The sequence below is a fragment of the Monodon monoceros genome, unplaced genomic scaffold (genome assembly GCF_005190385.1).
Source record: "Monodon monoceros isolate NGI ecotype Baffin Bay Population unplaced genomic scaffold, NGI_Narwhal_1 Super_Scaffold_18, whole genome shotgun sequence".
NCBI lineage: Eukaryota > Metazoa > Chordata > Mammalia > Artiodactyla > Monodontidae > Monodon > Monodon monoceros.
In genome coordinates, this window is record NW_021703774.1 from 92,302,380 (window position 1) to 92,313,230 (window position 10,851).

Consider the following 10,851-nt stretch of genomic DNA (forward strand, 5'->3'; position numbering starts at 1 on the left):
CATTCTATGGTTGATAGAATCAACCATACTGTTAACCACATAGTCTTCATTTCTCCATTCATTTAATAAATATGTACTGAGCTCCTTCTAAGTACCTAGAATTGTGCTACACACAAAACAGTATGAAAAAACAGCCATGCCCTCTGTTCTAAAAGAACATATAGTCTGCCTGGGGCCGACTGAGGCAGAAATTGTTAGTTTCCTAAACAATTTCCATTCTCTCTTCTTCTCTAAAAGAAACCTGATTCTTGTACGGGGAGCAATATGTCCAGCCCCACAAAATGGATCATGATTAGTTTAAACCCATGATTCCCAAACTGTGTGCCCAGTCTCCAAGGGTGCCAGAGTAAATTCACTGGGTGCAGGGGAATAGCATATTTTAATTTTCAAGGGAAACACAGTGGGACTCAACATCTGTTGGACAGCACGTACTACTAGCTTAGGGTACAGTTTTCATATGCGATCACTACATACCTTTAGACTATGCCATATCATTGCAAAACTGGATTTTCAGTGGTTGCTGTGACTAAAAAACAAAGAAAGTATGGCACGAAAAGCATGTAGAACGAGAAATGACACTATCCAATCTGATGCCGATGTTTGAGAAGCTATGGAATACCCCACAGGTAATACCCATTAACAACACATGGTTATTTAAGAATGAAAAAGGTATTACTTTTCTTTCAATTTATGTGCATAATTTATTCAAACAGCTACTAAGTTGTAAATAGAACTTTTACGTATTTCTTTTGGCACCATGAAAATATTTACTGAGATCCCAAGGGAGCTGTGAACCATGAAAGTTTGGAAACCTTTGGTGAAAGCCAATCATGTAAATCCTGTTTCCTGTTTCCTCAGCTTCCTTGCATCTAGAGGTGACCATATGAGCCAATTCCAGCCTAAGCAGAAATCTGCTGGGGGTGAGGGAGGAAGGAAGGTGCTGAGAGAGCATTTACTTTCCTGATAAAAGGGGAAAATGACTAAGACTGTTAGTTGTCCTTCAAAAGTCCAATTCCTTTAGTCATAAAATCCTACAAGTTTTAGCTACAGACTACATGCTCCAGTCTCCTTTCCAGCTACATGTGACCAACTGACTAAGCTCTGGCCAAAGGTACAGGAGCAGAAGTGATACATGCAAATTCTGGAGCATACTCTAAAAAGGAATGGGTGTACCTTCTAGTTCTTTTCCCTTTCTTGTCAAGGCCCAGAGAATTTAAATAATTAGCCTCAAATACACATAGATAATATCAGCAGAACTCAGATAAGAATGTTAGGCCTCCTTATTTCTAATCCACTGTACTTTCTATATACTACACTCATTGGGGTCTTAGGAATCTCTGCTATAACTCTGTACACTATATTTGGTATGTTAGTATAACAAAGTCTCTTTGATATGATGCCATACTATTGATTCAAAATAATAACAGGATAAATTCACATTATTATAATGCATAAACCATAGCACCTCAGTTAATAAGCAAGATTTAGTTAGTGAGTCAACTGAGTTTCTTAACCTGAACAACTTAGGACTGGACTCCAGCTCATGGTAGGTTATCTCTCCAAGGTGCAGATCGCATGATACTTGGACAGTTCTATGACTAGAAGTAGCAAAGAGGTGGAGATTTAGCCATTGCTCCACGAATGAGAGTTTCTCTTAATTGAGGTGGGAATATGAAAAAGCGACATAAAGACAAATGGACATAAAGACAAAAGGATGGGGTGCAGGGACCCGGCTGGGCTCCAGCGGGACGGCAGGCAGGGAGGCCATGGGCCCCGGGGCTGCCACCAAGGTTGTGACAAAGGATGCAGATGAGTGGAAAGAATCTGAGCAAAAATAGGTTGATTACAGCAGCCTAAGAGTTCAAACAATGCAAATAAGTGAAAAGGAAGAAGATGAAAATGAAAAAAGAGGAGGACTTCCGGGAAGATGGCGGAAGAGTAAGACGCGGAGATTACCTTCCTCCCCACAGATACACCAGAAATACATCTACACGTGGAACAACTCCTACAGAACACCTACTGAATGCTGGCAGAAGACCTCAGACTTCCCAAAATGCAAGAAACCCCCCACGTACCTGGGTAGGGCAAAAGAAAAAAATAAACAAAAGGATAGGGACGGGTCCTGCACCAGCGGGAGGGAGCTGTGAAGAAGGAAAAGTGTCCACACACTAGGAAGCCCCTTCGCGGGCGGAGACTGCGGGTGGCGGAGGGGGGGAGCTTCGGAGCCGTGGAGGAGAGCACAGCAACAGGGGTGCGGAGGGCAAAGCGGAGAGATTCCAGCACAGAGGATCAGGGCCGACTGGCACTCACCAGCCGAGAGGCTTGTCTGCTCACCCGCCGGGGCGGGTGGGGCTGGGAGCTGAGGCTCGGGCTTCGGTCGGAGCGCAGGGAGAGGACTGGGGTTGGCGGCGTGAACACAGCCTGCAGGGCGTTAGTGCACCGCGGCTAGCCGGGAGGGAGTCCGGAGAAAAGTCTGGACCTGCCGAAGAGGCAAGAGACATTTTCTTCCCTTTTTGTTTCCTGGTGCGCGAGGACAGGGAATTAGGAACGCTGCGTAAAGGAGCTCCAGAGACAGGCGCGAGCCGCGGCTGAAAGTGTAGACCCCAGAGACAGACATGAGATGCTAGGGCCGCTGCTGCCGCCACCAAGAAGCCTGTGTGCTAACACAGGTCACTGTCCACGCCCCCCTTCAGGGGAGCCTGTGCAGCCCGCCACTGCCAGGGTCCCGGGATCCAGGGACAACTCCCCCAGGAGAACGCACGGCGCGCCTCAGGCTGGCGCAACGTCACTCCGGCCTCTGCCGCCGCAGGCTCGCCCTGCACTCCGTGACCCTCCCTACCTCCGGCCTGAGTAAGCCAGAGGCTCCGAATCAGTGGCTCCTTTAACCCCGTCCTGTCTGAGCAAAGAACAGACGCCCTCCAGCGACCTACACGCACAGGCGGGGCCAAATCCAAAGCTGAGCCCCTGGGAGCTGTGAGAACAAAGAAGAGAAAGGGAAATCTCTCCCAGCAGCCTCAGAAGCAGCGGATTAAAGCTCCACAATCAACTTGATGTACCCTGCATCTGTGGAATACATGAATAGACAACGAATCATCCCAAATTAAGGAGCCGTGTGGATGAAAGGCTCTTGGTGCTGCAGCCAGGAGTTAGTGCTGTGCCTCTGAGGTGGGAGAGCCAACTTCAGGACACTGGTCCACAAGAGGCCTCCCAGCTGCACATAATAGCAAACGGAGAAAATCTCCCAGAGATCTCCATCTCAACGCCAGCACCCAGCTTCACTCAACGACCAGCAAGCTACAGTGCTGGACATCCTATGCCAAACAACTAGCAAGACAGGAACACAACCCCACCCATTAGCAGAGAGGCTGCCCAAAATTATAATAAGTCTACAGACACCCCAAAACACACCACCAGACGTGGACCTGCCCACCAGAAAGACAAGATCCAGCCTCATCCACCAGAACACAGGCACTAGTACCCTCCACCAGGAAGCCTGCACAACCCACTGAACCAACCTTAGCCACTGGGAACAGACACTAAAAACAACAGGAACTATGAACCTTCAGCCTGCATAAAGGAGACCCCAAACACAGTAAGGTAAGCAAAATGAAAAGACAGAAAACCACACAGCAGATGAAGGAGCAAGATAAAAACCCACCAGACCTAACAAATGAAGAGGAAATAGGCAGTCTACCTGAAAAAGAATTCAGAATAATGATAGTAAAGATGATCCAAAATCTTGGAAATAGAATAGACAAAATGCAAGAAACATTTAACAAGGACCTAGAAGAACTAAAGATGAAACAAACAATCATGAACAACACAATAAATGAAATGAAAAATACTCTAGATGGAATCAATAGCAGAATAACTGAGGCAGAAGAACGGATAAGTGACCTGGAAGACAAAATAGTGGAAATAACTACTGCAGAGCAGAATAAGGAAAAAAGAATGAAAAGAACTGAGGACAGTCTCAGAGACCTCTGGGACAACATTAAACACACCAACATTCGAATTATAGGGGTTCCAGAAGAAGAAGAGAAAAAGAAAGGGACTGAGAAAATATTTGAAGAGATTATAGTTGAAAACTTCCCTAATATGGGAAAGGAAATAGTTAATCAAGTCCAGGAAGCACAGAGAGTCCCATACAGGATAATTCCAAGGAGAAATACGCCAAGATACATATTAACCAAACTGTCAAAAATTAAATACAAAGAAAGCATATTAAAAGCAGCAAGGGAAAAACAACAAATAACACACAAGGGAATCCCCATAAAGTTAACAGCTGATCTTTCAGCAGAAACTCTGCAAGCCAGAAGGGAGTGGCAGGACATATTGAAAGTGATGAAGGAGAAAAACCTGCAACCAAGATTACTCTACCCAGCAAGGATCTCATTCAGATTTGATGGAGAAATTAAAACCTTTACAGACAAGCAAAAGCTGAGAGAGTTCAGCATCACCAAACCAGCTCTACAACAACTGCTAAAGGAACTTCTCTAGGCAAGAAACACAAGAGAAGGAAAAGACCTACAATAACGAACCCAAAACAATTAAGAAAATGGGAATGGGAACATACATATTGATAATTACCTTAAATGTAAATGGACTAAATGCTCCCACCAAAAGACACAGATTGGCTGAATGGATACAAAAACAAGACGCATATATTTGCTGTCTACAAGAGACCCACTTCAGATCTAGAGACACATACAGACTGAAAGTAAGGGGATGGAAAAAGGTATTTCATGCAAATGGAAACCAAAAGAAAGCTGGAGTAGCAATTCTCATATCAGACAAAATAGACTTTAAAATAAAGACTATTAGAAGAGACAAAGAAGGACACTACATAATGATCAAGGGATCGATCCAAGAAGAAGGTATAACAATTGTAAATATTTATGCACCCAACATAGGAACACCTCAATACATAAGGCAAATACTAACAGCCATAAAAGGGGAAATCGACAGGAACACATTCATAGTAGGGGACTTTAACACCCCACTTTCACCAATGGACAGATCATCCAAAATGAAACTAAATAAGGAAACACAAGCTTTAATGATACATTAAACAAGATGGACTTAATTGATATTTATAGGACATTCCATCCAAAAACAACAGAATACACATTTTTCTCAAGTGCTCATGGAACATTCTCCAGGATAGATCATATCTTGGGTCACAAATCAAGCCTTGGTAAATTTAAGAAAATTGAAATTGTATCAAGTATCTTTTCTGACCACAACGCTATGAGACTAGATATCAATTACAGGAAAAGATCTGTAAAATATACAAACACATGGAGGCTAAACAATACACTACTTAATAGTGAAGTGATCACTGAAGAAATCAAAGAGGAAATCAAAAAATACCTAGAAACAAATGACAATGGAGACACGACGACTCAAAATCTATGGGATGCAGCAAAAGCAGTTCTAAGAGGGAAGTTTATAGCAATACAATCCTACCTTAAGAAACAGGAAACATCTAGAATGAACAACCTAACCTTGCACCTAAAGCAATTAGAGAAAGAAGAACAAAAAACCCCAAAGTTAGCAGAAGGAAAGAAATCATAAAGATCAGATCAGAACTAAATGAAAAAGAAATGAAGGAAACAATAGCAAAGATCAATAAAACTAAAAGCTGGTTCTTTGAAAGGATAAACAAAATTGATAAACCATTAGCCAGACTCATCAAGAAAAAAAGGGAGAAGACTGAAATCAATAGAATTAGAAATGAAAAAGGAGAAGTAACAACTGACACTGCAGAAATACAAAAGATCATGAGAGATTACTACAAGCAACTCTATGCCAATAAAATGGACATGGAAAAAATGGACAAATTCTTAGAAAGGCACAACCTGCCAAGACTGAATCAGGAAGAAATAGAAAATAGGAACAGACCAATCACAAGCACTGAAATTGAAACTGTGATTAAAAATCTTCCAACAAGCAAAAGCCCAGGACCAGATGGCTTCACAGGCGAATTCTATCAAACATTTAGAGAAGAGCTATCACCTATCCTTCTCAAACTCTTCCAAAATATAGCAGAGGGAGGAACAGTCCCCAACTCATTCTATGAGGCCAACATCACCCTGATACCAAAACCAGACAAGGATGTCACAAAGAAAGAAACCTACCGGCCAATATCACTGATGAGCATAGATGCAAAAATCCTCAACAAAATACTAGCAAATAGAATCCAACAGCACATTAAACGGATCATACACCATGATCAAGTGGGGTTTATTCCAGGAATGCAAGGATTCTTCAATATATGCAAATCAATCAACGTGATACACCATATTGACAAATTGAAGGAGAAAAACCATATGATCATCTCAATAGATGCAGAGAAAGCTTTTGACAAAATTCAACACCCATTTATGATAAAAACCCTGCAGAAAGTAGGCATAGAGGGAACTTTCCTCAACATAATAAAGGCCATATATGACAAACCCACAGCCAACATCATCCTCAATGGTGAAAAACTGAAAGCATTTCCACTAAGATCAGGAACAAGACAAGGTTGCCCACTCTCACCACTCTTATTCAACATAGTTTTGGAAGTTTTAGCCACAGCAATCAGAGAAGAAAAGGAAATAAAAGCAATCCAAATGGGAAAAGAAGAAGTAAAGCTGTCACTATTTGCAGATGACATGATACTATACATAGAGAATCCTAAAGATGCTACCAGAAAACTACTAGATCTAATCAATGAATTTGGTAAAGTAGCAGGACACAAAATTAATGCACAGAAATCTCTGGCAATCCTATACACTAAGGATGAAAAATCTGAAAATGAAATCAAGAAAACACTCCAATTTACCATTGCAACAGAAAGAATAAAATATCTAGGAATAAACCTACCTAAGGAGACAAAAGACCTGTATGCAGAATATTATAAGACACTGATGAAAGAAATTAAAGATGATACAAATAGATGGAGAGATATACCATGTTCTTGGATTGGGAGAATCAACATTGTGAAAATGACTCTACTACCCAAAGCAATCTACAGATTCAATGCAATCCCTATCAAACTACCACTGGCATTTTTCACAGAACTAGAACAAAAAATTTCACAATTTGTATGGAAACACAAAAGACCCCGAATAGCCAAAACAGTCTTGAGAACGAAAAACGGAGCTGGAGGAATCAGGCCCCCTGACTTCAGACTATACTACAAAGCTACAGTAATCAAGACAGTATGGTACTGGCACAAAAACAGAAATATAGATCAATGGAACAGGATAGAAAGCCCAGAGAAAAACCCACGCACATATGGTCACCTTATCTTTGATAAAGGAGGCAGGAATGTACAGTGGAGAAAGGACAGCCTCTTCAATAAGTGATGCTGGGAAAACTGGACAGCTACATGTAGAAGTATGAGATTAGATCACTCCCTAACTCCATGCACAAAAATAAGCTCAAAATAGATTAAAGACCTAAATGTAAGGCCAGACACTATCAAACTCTTAGAGGAAAACATAGGCAGAACACTCTATGACATAAATCATAGCAAGGTCCTTTTTGACCCACCTCCTAGAGAAATGGAAATAAAAACAAAAATAAACAAATGGACCTAATGAAACTTAAAAGCTTTTGCGCAGCAAAGGAAACCATAAACAAGACCAAAAGACAACCCTCAGAATGGGAGAAAATATTTGCAAATGAAGCAACTGACAAAGGATTAATCTCCAAAATTTATAAGCAGTTCATGCAGCTTAATAACAAAAAAACAAACAACCCAATCCAAAAATGGGCAGAAGACCTAAATAGACATTTCTCCAAAGAAGATATACAGACTGCCAACAAACACATGAAAGATTGCTCAACATCACTAATCATTAGAGAAATGCAAATCAAAACTACAATGAGATATCATCTCACACCAGTCAGAATGGCCATCATCAAAAAATCTAGAAACAATAAATGCTAGAGAGGGTGTGGAGAAAAGGGAACCCTCTTACACTGTTGGTGGGAATGTAAATTGATACAGCCACTGTGGAGAACAGTATGGAGGTGCCTTAAAAAACTACAAATAGAACTACCATATGACCCAGCAATCCCACTATTGGGCATATACCCTGAGAAAACCAAAATTCAAAAAGAGTCATGTACCAAAATGTTCATTGCAGTTCTATTTACAATAGCCCGGAGATGGAAACAACCTAAGTGTCCATCATCGGATGAATGGATAAAGAAGATGTGGCACATATATACAATGGAATATTACTCAGCCATAAAAAGAAACGAAATTGAGCTATTTGTAATGAGGTGGATAGACCTAGAGTCTGTCATACAGCGTGAAGTAAGTCAGAAAGAGAAAGACAAATACCGTATGCTAACACATATATATGGAATTTAAGGGAAAAAAATGTCATGAAAAGCCTAGGGGTGAAACAGGAATAAAGACACCGACTTACTAGAGAATGGACTTGAGGATATGGGGAGGGGGAACTGTAAACTGTGACAAAGCGAGAGAGAGGATGGACGTATATACACTACCAAACGTAAGGTAGATAGCTAGTGGGAAGCAGCCGCATAGCACAGGGAGATCAGCTCGGTGCTTTGTGACCACCTGGAGGGGTGCGATAGGGAGGGTGGGAGGGAGGGAGACGCAAGCGGGAAGAGATATGGGAACATATGTATATATATAACTGATTTATTTTGTTGTGAAGCTGAAACTAACATACCATTGTAAAGCAATTATACTCCAATAAAGATGTTAAAATGAAAAGAAAAAAAAAAGAAAGAAAATGAAAAAAGAGAAGATCCAGGTGATAATCGGGAAGAAGGTAGAGATGGTGGTGGTGATGTAGAATAATCTTCAGGTACCTGGAATAAAACAGCTCCTGTACAAACACCTCCTGCTCCAGTAGTTTTTACAGAAACCCCAGAACTGACAATGACTAGAGGCATGTATAGGCCTCTTGGGGTCAGGTTGACCACAGCAAGGAAAGCACCACAAGTACCACTAGAAATCTACAGTGATACACAGTTCCCATCCCTGCAGTCCACTGCCAAGCATGTAGAAAGCCAGAATAGGTAGTTAAAACGAATGCTACCTGGAGTTAAATGACCACGTATGGCACATCCACATCTTATTTAGGGACATGAATTTTTTACAAAGTAAATAAAATGGGAAGAAATGTAAATGACATCAAATGGAAATTTTTCGGGGTGGCTTTTAAATTAAGTCCCAGACTTTTTGCCTCTTTGAGAGCACAGCTGGCTTGAATTTAAACCTCCACTTTGACCTGTTCCTCAGCTCTGTCCTACAATGATTCACCACACTCATCTTTATCTGATCCACTCCCATAAAGTAGAAGTGTGGAGAGGTCTTTGAATAATGAGTAGAACTTCACTTGAATGAGGAAATTGTTGTCCTTACTTTATGCATAAAGAAAGAGATATGTATTGTCTATTATTTGCTAAGAGTAAAAGTGAGTCTTAGAAGGAATCACCATGTCATTATACAGCTTTTTAACTTTCCAGTTGCCTTGAAGTCGGTCCCAAAATAGGTTTTCAGTTAATAGTATTCAGCAGATTTGCTACCACAGAAAATAGGACTGTAGCGCTTCAGTACAGTATTCTATATTTTCTGTTCAACTGAAGCCTTAAAAAATGGTTTTGATAAGGATTTATAAACCAGTTTCCCCCTCCTGTCCCTTCCTCAAGATTTTTCTAAGGGGTGGCTTTTTTTTTTAATTCAAGGAAGGATATTTTCAAAACAACCTAGTGAAGAAGAAATATTTACTGATCACATTTCTTTTCCCTTAGGGATAAAGAAATGGAGAAGAGCTTTGAAGTAGTAAGACACAAAACTAGAGGTAGGGATGAGGTTTCAAAAAACCAGGCCCTTAAACTTCAGCTAGACAACCAGCATGCTGTGCTTGAGAATCAGAAAAGCAGCCACACAGTACAATTAAGGAATGGTGTTTGCTAACCCTTCTAAGGTAACTAGACCACAGCTAACCACCATGGACAGCCATCCATCATCTATCTGATCTCTGCTGGATCTACAACGGCTGCAGACCGCTCGGTATACGGGATCAGTCCTATTGCACTATGGAAGTTTAAAGTGTCACCACTGCTCTTTATGTGTATTGGATTTAGGGGGATTTTCATTGTTATATAAATGTGTGAACTAGATTCAGCAGCGTTCTTTCATAATTACTCTGCAAATACAAAAAAAACAAAAACTGCAGCCAGTGGTCATTTCAAAATCTTTTTATGTTCAGATACTGAGCCTTCATAATGGTTGACTACCTCAGATTTGCTGCACTCATTGTGAACTTCATGTGGATCACAATGTCTGGATAAGAAGGTTACAGCTTTTAAGTGCTGATGAGAAACTTGAAACCAGCTCTACTGGATTCCTATCAGAAATCCTGCAGAAAGTCAGCCATCTGGGTTCTGATCTGCTGTAAAAGATGAAGATTTAAGTGACCTTAATTAACCTGTCCTGTGCCCCATCCATAAGGAATACTCTGTAGTACACCATGGCTGTATTAGACTTCCTGGAACATGCTGCTCTCAAAAGAACTGATGTGTTCAGATAATCTGTGTAGGGCTGTGATTTATAATTTAAACTTTGGGTTGTATTCTGAGGTAAACACAAATTAAATTCAACCAAATTCGGGTCACCAAGTGGGAAAGTAGGGGGGCATTATCTTATTTCTTTTAGTAATTTTTTTATTCGGGTAGTGCTCTTTCTGTGTTCCATATTAAGGATTTTTTGGGGGTTTTTTTTTGCTTTGACTTGGAATAGTTCTTTGACAGAGCATATTGCTTGGCTAAGTAACCTGAAACATGCATTAGAATTGTGAAATGTCTCATGAATAT

At 40.8% G+C, this 10,851-nt stretch overlaps 1 pseudogene; it reads left to right on the top strand.

Annotated features, from left to right (window-relative positions):
* Positions 1-1,694: 1,694 nt before the first annotated feature.
* Positions 1,695-9,952, top strand: LOC114897931 (annotated as a pseudogene).
* The last annotated feature ends 899 nt before the right edge of the window (positions 9,953-10,851 follow it).